Genomic DNA, 9,763 nt, shown 5'->3' with positions numbered 1-9,763 from the left:
GGCCCTTTTCACAGAGGCGGGCTCCCCCGCTGGCGCCCTGAATCCCACCCCCATTTGCCTCTGCCTGGACTTCTCGCGTCGGTCGCCGGTTCGGTGTGATCTGGGGAGCCCCGGTGTCCGGATCCTTGCCGAGAGCCCAGAATCGTCAGGACTGTTTTCGTAGCAATGCCAAGACGGTTCACTTCTGTTTTTGAGGAGCGTGCAGTAGGGTTTTTCGGAAGCTACGTGATGTGTGATGTTGCAACGGACTGGATGCAGGAGCAGGTAGGAGAATTCAGCGGTCTGCTGCTAAGCTGGCATTAAAGAGGCTTTTAATTAGGTCAAATTTGTTCATTGTGTTGTCGGGATTTTCCATTTCTCTACTAATTTTTGTTGTTGCTGTTTTTTCCCTTCAGTTTCTGAGAGAGATGACACTATAAGTTGTATTTAGTGTGGGTCTGCTCACAATAAATTGATTCCGTTTTTATTTTTTTAAAAAAATATATATTTCTGTGTTGATTTCAGAGAGGAAGGGAAAGGGAGAGAGAAACATCAATGATGAGAGAGAATCATTGATCGGCTGCCTCCTGCACACCCCCCACTGGGGATCAAGCCCGCAACCCAGGCATGTGCCCTTGGCCAGAATCGAACCCAGGACCCTTCAATCCGCAGGCTGACGCTCTACCCACTGAGCCAAGCCAGCTAGGGCAATTCCGTCTTTATTTATCTGAAAACCTTCATTACGTTTAGGATATTTTCCTGAGTATAGAACTCCAGGTCTGCAGATATTTTTGCTCAGCCTCTTTTTTTTTTTAATGTATTTTATTGATTTTTTTACAGAGAGGAAGGGAGAGGGATAGAGAGTCAGAAACATCGATGAGAGAGAAATATCGATCAGCTGCCTTCTGCACACTCCTCGCTGAGTTTGTGCCCGCAACCAAGGTACATGCCTTTAACCGGAATCAAACTTGGGACCCTTGAGTCCACAGGCCAATGCTCTATCCACTGAGCCAAACTGGCTAGGGCTTTGCTCAGCCTCTTAACAATGCTATGTCCTGGCTTCCATCATTTCTGTTGCAAAATCTGCTGTTCGTGTAACTGTTATTCTTTCGTAAGTAATGTGTCTTTCTTTTCTCTGGAAAATTTTAAGATGTGCCTAGCTGTGGTTTTGCTTTTTTTTTTTTTTTAACATATTTTTGTTGATTTCAAAAGGAAGGGAGAGAGAGATCGAAACTTCAATGTGAGAGAGAATCATTGATCAGCTGCCTCCTGCACACCCCCTACTGGGGACTGAGCCCACAACCCAGGCATGTGCCCTAACAGGGAATAGAACCACAGCTTCCTGGTTGATGGGTCGACACTCAACCACCGAACCACACCGGCTGGCCTTAGTTTTGTCTTTACCCTGCTTGGGTTTGTAGGCTATCTTGAATCTATGGCTTAGTGTCTTTCATCAGTTTTGAAAAATTCTCAGCCAGGATCACCTCAGATATTGCGGTGCCCATTTACTCTTCTCTTTCTGTGACTCTGAGCCACAAGGACTTGTTCACATCACACTAGGGCAGTTGTTTTAAAAAACACATTCTGAGGCTATTTGTAATCTCCAGGATTATCTCATTGGGTTGGATTTTTGGGAGACCTATTTCAAATAACACCTGACACATCCAACACCAAAAAATGTAATGGCATGGCACTAGGGATTTCTAACTCTGTGTTTCAATTTCTCTGTCTCCAGTCCCATCGGGCGTCCTCTTGTTCAGAATCATCAGTATTTGGGGTAATTGTTGTTCCAAGTGAGATAACAAGCTGCTCCGTGAGAATCTTTGCAAGGATTCTTGTTTTAGCAACGCTTCTCTCTGAGGGAACATTGTACGTGAAAAACCCTGGCTTATAGTTGGCTGTGTGAGCAAATATGGGACTTAATAAACATCTTTGAACCAACCTGAACTCAGTGAAACTTAAGCGATGTATGCTCGGGTCCAGAGTCCAGAATTGGGAAGCTAGAAATCTGCGCTTCCTTCCTTGCTCACGAGGATTTTTCCATGTGCCTAGATGACCGATTAGATCAGCCTGTCATGAGGGTTTGAAGTGTAATTCTTTTTTCCCTAGGAGCATCTTCACTCTAGAGCAGCCGTGGGCAAACTACGGCCCGCGGGCCGGATCCGGCCCGTTTGAAATGAATAAAACTAAAAAAAAAAAAAAAGACCGTACCCTTTTATGTAATGATGTTTACTTTGAATTTATATTAGTTCCCACAAACACTCCATCCATGCTTTTGTTCCGGCCCTCCGGTCCAGTTTAAGCACCCATTGTGGCCCTCGAGTCGAAAAGTTTGCCCACCCCTGGTCTAGAATGTTCTTCCTGACCCTGGAAATTCCCCACTTCCATGTGAACAGTTAACTTAGATTTTTTTTTATATAAGAACCTGAAGTCGCCTCACTGTGTATTGTTCTGATCAGCCCATAGTCTATTAGGTTAGGTTTTCTCTCTGTTCAGACAGACCAGAGCTCTGTGGTGCAAGCAAGTTTGACGTGCTTGCTGTCGTGTGACAGGGCCTCCGGAGAGGAGGCTGGAGGAAGGGGTTACTGTCTCCCTTGGCCGTACCTTCCAAAGAGCACTGGTCACGCCCTTGGTGCTCTGTCCTGAGTCTGCTTTCAACAGAGCCGAACCCGCTACTGTGTCCAAGGTACCACTCAGCACCACTCAGCACCCCCCGGCACCACCCGGTACCACTCAGCACCCCCCGGCACCACCCGGTACCACTCAGCACCCCCCGGCACCACTGGCACCACTCAGCACCACTGCAACCAGGAAAACCCAACCACCCAAGAAACGCTGGCAGTCTGTGCTGCTCACACCCAGTGAGGGACCTGCTGCTGAAACCTCTGTGGACGCCAACCAGGGGGAGCTGGGGGAATAGTGCTCCCCTTACGACATCCAGCAGGCAGCTCATCCCCTCGGTGGTCAGGGGGAATCTCGGGGACTTGGGGAGCCGTGTCCCTCCCGCAGGTTCAGAGCTACAAGGCCTCCCCCATCTGCACACCTAGGAGACTGGGCTCCACAGCAAACGTGTGGCCTCAGAAATGGAGACCAGACTCTGAGCCGTACTTAGGGGGCGCCCCATTTGTTATTGAGGCGTAAGCCGCGCTCTGGAAGAGCTGCTGGGGTGGCGTTTTACTTACCGAGGTGCTTTCTCTTCCTGGCAGTGCCCTTGGCCAGTGACCCAGCTGCTTGTTTCTGCTCAGTCAGCCAGACACGAAATCGCACCTTTTAACAGTCGCTGCACATCAGTGATCATCATTTGTAAACGGGCCGTTCTGCTATTTTAGGATCTGCCTTGAGAGAGACTACATCCTGGCTCAGCGAGCAGCCCCAGGCTTCCACTCCCATTTCTGTGCTAAGATGCTATTAAGCTCTTAATTTCCCTTAATAGTTACCGGTTGTCTCCTTCCATGGAAACAGGCATCAAGATCCACTTATCTAGCTCCTGAACAAGACTGCGCCGTGTGGAATGCTGGAATTTAGGATGTTAATGAGTCCTGCCCGCCGAACATTATTATGCTGCAGCGATCTGAGGAGAATGGGCCCCTCCCCGGAACACAGGAGCAGCTAGAAAACAACAGCTTCGGCTTCATACACCTGGGCAACGAGCAAATCCCCGACAATCACCAGGAATTCTCTGTGCCGAGCGCCAGGATCTGCGGCAGCTTGCAATTAGTGCTGTTTAGCATTTAATTTGCCTTTAGTTAGGTAACAAGCATGTATTGATTACTTGATAGGGACGCAGCGCTGTGCTGAGCAGGGTGTGGGGACAGAGTGATGGATGAGGCACAGCCCCTACCTATAGTCTCCTTGGGGCTGGAAATGTTTACTTTGGAAAAGAAACTTGAAAAACAGCTACAAAATGTTTTCTTAACTGTTCCGCCACAGGAAATTACTCCCCTTGCAGAATTCGGGGCTCTCACTCCTGGCACACGCCATTCTAAGGAGAAAGGTACTTGCTGCTTCTGTCTCATGCTATTAGTGGGGACGCACCAGTCACTCATCCTCTGGCCGAGGAAGGTTCCCGCCTTCTCCTAGGGAGAGCCCAGTGTGGTAGGGACCCAGGGCAGAGGTAGCCACCGCCGCTGAAAGTTGGTCTGTCGGCCACAAATGGCAACCCCCCCCCCCAATGTCTTTGGTAAAAATGGAGTGCTAGGTACCTGCAGGCTGGCAGCATAGTGAGCTGAGATTCATTCACAGTGGCCTCCTGGAGGCTGAGCTTTAAGGCCAGCTGGAGGCAGGTGGTGGACATGAATTGGCACCACTTAGAAATAACAGGGATCCACAGCAATTTTGAGAAAGAAGAACAAAGTGGGAGGTATCACGCTACCTGATAGCAAACTATACTACGAGGCTATAGTAATCAAAACAGCATGGCACTGGCATAAAACAGACACACAGATCAATGGGACAGGATAGAGAGCCCGGAAATAAGCCCTCACCTCTGTGGTCAATCTATTGAATAAATGACCGTCCATTCAATAAACGACGTTGGGAAAGATGGACAGCTACATGCAAAAAAACGGAAACAAGTCCACCTTCTTACACCACGTACAAGAATAAGCTCTAAAAGGACGAAAGACTTAAATGTAACACTCAAAACCATAAAACTCCTCTAAGAAAACATGGGCAGTAAACTGACGTCTCTGTGGCAATGTTTTTTTCTGAGATATCTCCTCAGGCAAGGGAAACAAAAGAAAAGGGGGACTACATCAAACTATAAAGTTTTTGCACAGCAAAGGAAACGATCAGCAAAACAAAAAGACAACTAGCTGACTGGGATATTTACCAACGATACATCTGAAAAGGGCTCGAATCCAAAACTTACAAAGAACTCATACCACTTAACACCAAGAAAAGGTAATTAAAAATGGGCAGAGAACCTGAGTAGATGTGTCTCCAAAGAGGACATACAAATGGCCAACAGACATGAAAAAATGCTCAACATCACTAATCAGAGAGATGCAAATTAAAGCCACAATGAGCTATCACCTCACACCTGTCAGAATGGCTACCATCAACAAGCAACACGTGCTGGAAAGGATGTGAGAAAAGGAACCCTCTTGCGTTGTTAATGGGAATAGAAATTAGCACGGCCACTGAGGAATACAGTATGGAGTTATCTCAAAAAATTAAAAAATAGAACTGCCTTATGACCCAGCAATTCCACTTCTGGGTATTTAACTGAAGAAATCCGGGACACTAATTTGAAAAGACATATGCACCTCTACGTTCATTGCAGCATTATTTACAATAGCCAAGATTTGGAGGCAGCCTGAGTGTCCAGTAGATGACTGGATAAAAAAAGTTGTGGCACATTTACACAATGGAATACTACTCAACCGTAAAAAAGAGAAGGAACTCTTACCATTTGCCAACAACATGGATGAACCTAGAGGATAATATGATGAGTGAAATAAGTCAGAGAAAGGCAATTTCACTTATATGTGGAATCTAAAGAACAAAATAAACAACAAAATAGAAATAGACTCATAGGCACAGAGAACAGACTGATGGTTGCCAGAGGGAAGGGGTTGGGGGCGTGAGTAGAAAAGGTGAAGGAATTGAGAAGTACAAATTGGTGGTCACAGAATAGTCACAGGGCTGTCAAGTCCACCATAGGGTTTATAGTCAATATTGTCATAAGTATGTACGGTGCCAGGTGGGTCCTAGACTCACTGGGGGGACCACTCTGTAAATTACATAAATGTGTAACCACTGGATTGTATTCCTGAAACTAATGTAAGATAATGTTGAATGTTAAATGTAATTGACCAAAAAAATGTTTTTAAATAGCAGGGAAGGGCAAAATGTTCCCCCGAGTTGAGGAAGAGAGGTTAGGGCCCAGGGGTGGGCAAACTTTTTGACTCGAGGGCCACAATGGGTTCTTAAACTGGACGGGAGGGCCGGAACAAAAGCATGGATGGAGTGTTTGTGTAAACTAATAAATTCAAAGTAAACATCATTACATAAAAGGGTACAGTCTTTTTTTTTCAATAGTTTTATTCATTTCAAACGGGCCGGATCCGGCCCGCGGGCCGTAGTTTGCCCACGGCTGGGTTAGGCGTTCGGTCAGGCCGCGATGAGCAGTGTGGCAGGGCATGCATTTTGTGTTTGATTTTCATATTTCAGACACATGTCGCATTCCCCAGTTTTAATGCTTTTAATAGAGCACAGACTTCCGTCTGTCCGTCCGTGGTGATGAGACAGGTTTAGGAAAAGCAGCTCAGGCATCTGGCGCCAACGAGCTTACGGGGATCCAAGCGTGAGGATGAAATTGTCATCTGACCTGCGGATTTGGCAAAGGCTCAGCACGCCTTGGAGACGGCTGTGCGGGCCCACGCCGTGTGGCAGGTGCTTCTGTGACTAAATCTTTGCTCTTGGTGCTAAAGTACGTCACTGGCTAATATTGCATTCCCCCCCCCCCCCCCCGCCAATTCATCAGATCCTCTTGGGTTCAGCCAATAGGCAGTTTGACCACTTACGAGTCACAGGATGTTGAGCTGGGTGGGGTTAGAGGACACCTAATCATTAGGAGCTGAAAAGGGGTGTCCCCCATGGTCCCACCAATTAGCAGGTTGGAATGAGAAGCAGGCCTCTGGCCCACTCTGGTATGTCCTACTTCTTCCCACTTGGCACGCCCCTGGCCCTGCCCCGTCTGCATCCCAGCCGTGCCCTATTCCTGACATTGAGTGGGTTTGATTCCTGGTAAAGGGCACGTATCAGGGTTGCAAGTTTGACCCCTGCCCCAGTCGGGGTGGGTGGGGGAGACAACCAATCTCTCTCTCTCCCCCCACCCTTCCTCCCTTCCATTCTCTCTAAAAATCAATGGAAAAAATATCCTCGCATGAGGATTAACAACAAAAAAATATGCCACTCAACAATCAGGCATTGATCACATGCCCACCTGCCGCCTGGGAAAAGATGGGCACAGCATAGCCCTGCTCCCAGGATGTCACTGTCCCGGGCGGGAGGCAGAGCAGTGAGGTGGGTGGGACCAGAGAGGAACTTGGGGAGCAGAGGGGGAGGCTCACCAGGTGAAGGCAGGGCTGGTGGGCCCAGGCCGTGGGCTGGGGGCAGGGTGCCCTGCAGGAGTGGCCAGAGGACCGCCAGCAACGATGGCTGTCCCGGAGGGGCAAGCTTGTCAGGGGCTGGATGTCCAGCTGCCAGGATGTCAGAGGGCATTCCTCGCTGGGTAAGGCGAGGCCAGCCGCCCAGCGTGCCAGCCAGTCTGAAAAGGCTGCTTCTATGAATGAAAGATAATGTCATGTAGGCAGGACCGGGCCATTCCTACAGAACGGGCCCGTATGGAGTGATGGACACTGAGGTCTGCCCTCACCATGACAAACAGCGGTCACCCCGCTCAGAAGCCCTGCCTACCCCCCCCCCCACCCCCCCACCCCCCCAATCCCAGGACAGAAACTGCAGGCCTCTGTACCCACAGTCCTGAGGGCTACCTCACCGGCCAGGACTTCCCGGCTGTGAACTGTGATGCCGCGGTCAGCTCTGGCGCGGCCACCAGGGGGCGCTCGCCAGCACTGCTGGGTAGAGGCTAGCCTAGCCTGTGGATTGCATTTGTTTTCCAAGCCCCTTGGCTCTGGTTGTGCCCATGCGATGAAGTGAGCAGGATGGAGGTCATCTCCGCTGTGAAAATCAGGAGCCGGGTCAGAGCTCTGGAGTGACTCACCTGCTCATGTGCGAGGGCCCCTCCCGAGGAAGGCACTGGCGCTTGGAAGAGAACAAACGACAGGCTCCCAGAGGCACGGGTCAGGGCCGGGAGCCGAGGCATCCCGCCTGGCGGGGGGGGGGGGGGGGGGGGGGGGGCGGGGGTCAACCCCGTGCTGGCCCCAGAGTCCTATGGGGATCTCGCTGGTCTGTGAAGTCAGGCCCCGCACTGGCCCCTGCCGTGGCCCACCCTTGAGAATCCCGGGGAGGCTGACCTGTGGAATTCAGTCTGCCAGGGCCTCTCGCCCTCCTGGCCCGACTCACACCCCATCTGCACCCACCCCCTCATGCCAGTCTCCAAACTGGCTTTACCTGTGGGCGCCCAGCACCTCCTGCCTTGATGGCTTTGTCTCAGCGTCGTGTGCCAGGCAGGATGACAGGTGGCAGCCCGCACGCACTGCCTGCACTTGCTCAGCACCAGACTCGGGTCAGAAGGAGCCTAGAGATGGTACAACACAGCCCCCCCACCCCACCCCCATGTCCTGGACGCTGGCTCACACCCCGGGGGAGGCCCTTCCCCTCCACCTGGAACCGACTCGCGAGCAGCCGGGGGAGCTGTGCAGCGTGCACGCAGGGTGCCTCCCTTGATGAAACCCTCCGAGGCTTCCTTTTTGTTGCCAGAAACCCAAACTCTCCTGACCTGTAAGCCCCCCCACCCTCCCAGGGCTGGTGCCGGCCCACCAGCCTCCATGCCCTGCCCGCCCACCCTGGCCTCTCCCCCAGCTCCAAGCTGGGGCCCTCGCTTCCTTCCCGCTCCCGCCAGCATGTGGCTGCACACCCCTCCCGTGGGTTTGGTGATGACTGGTCCGCTGCACCCCCTGCAGGTGCTCAGGTGTTTGCTGCGTGGACGAGCTCCTTCTGACCTGAGAGTCTGGTGCGGAGCACGTGCGGGCAGTGCGAGCGGGCTGCCCCCTGTGCTCCTGCGGGGCACACGACGCTGAGACAAAGCCATCAAGGCAGGAGGTGCTGGGCGCCCACAGGTGAGGGATCAGCCCACCAGGGCCAGCGGAGGTGTTTCACCAACCAGCGCCGCCTCCCCTGCCTCCCACTGACCCGTGTCCCTGGACTTCCTGGCTTTAGGTGTTTGTCTGTGGTTTGGGACACAGCAGACTGGACAGCCCACAAGCTAACTCGGGGCCTCAGATAATTCTAAAGGCCCAGTCAGTCTGAGTCTCATGTGACTTACAGGAACCAGTAAAGGGTTTCCGAAAGCCCAGCTTTACCCGATAAACCACGGCTCGGACTCCCTTCCACGGGGTGGGGAGGCGGGCTGCGGCCCCCGCAGTGCAGTGGCGTCTTGCCCCCCCAGGAACGCCACCTTGACAACGGGACCTCCCGAGGCAGAGGGTGACGCCGGCGTCCCCCGGATCGCTCCCAGGCTTTCCCCTCCCCCCACCCTGCCTCTCATCTCCGCTTACAGAAGGTATCAAAGGTGGCGGGCAAAGAACGAGGTGAATGCCACGCTTGGACGCCGAGCCCGAGAGGAACAGCCAACCCCGACCCGGCCCGTGACCCTGTGCGGTCAGCCCCAGGGACAGGGTGTCCGCGGGGCTCATGCTCCTGCCGCCCCGAAGTGCCGAGGGGTTCACGTGGGGGCCCCTCCCCGCAGCACACGCTCGACACCAGGCCTGGGACGTGTCTTTATTAAAGATGCAAGCAAGCACAGAAGTCTCATGTCCATACAGCACTGAAATAGAAAAATAGAAAAGAAACTTCACAGACAGCAGCCTCCCTCACGGATGTGCGGAAAAGGGGCCGCCGAGCCCACGCGCACCGCCACGCGCCACCTGCCGGTCCCAGCCGCTCGCCTTCACAGTAAACACACCTTTCAGGGACGCAGCACAGGACAGCTCCTCCAGCAGCGGCCCTGCCACCTCTCAGGGCCCTTCCCAGCCACAGGCCACCCAGCCTCTCCGCTCCTCCAGCCAGAGGTGGGCCAGGTGATGGGGAGAGATGGGGATACAGACTCCACCTCTCTTCCCCCAGGGACACGGAGGAGCGGGGACAGGGACAGGCT

Source organism: Myotis daubentonii, chromosome 2 (assembly GCF_963259705.1).
Source record: "Myotis daubentonii chromosome 2, mMyoDau2.1, whole genome shotgun sequence".
Classification (NCBI taxonomy): domain Eukaryota; kingdom Metazoa; phylum Chordata; class Mammalia; order Chiroptera; family Vespertilionidae; genus Myotis; species Myotis daubentonii.
The sequence above is the reverse complement of the archived record's forward strand: the minus strand, read 5'-3'. Positions refer to the sequence as shown.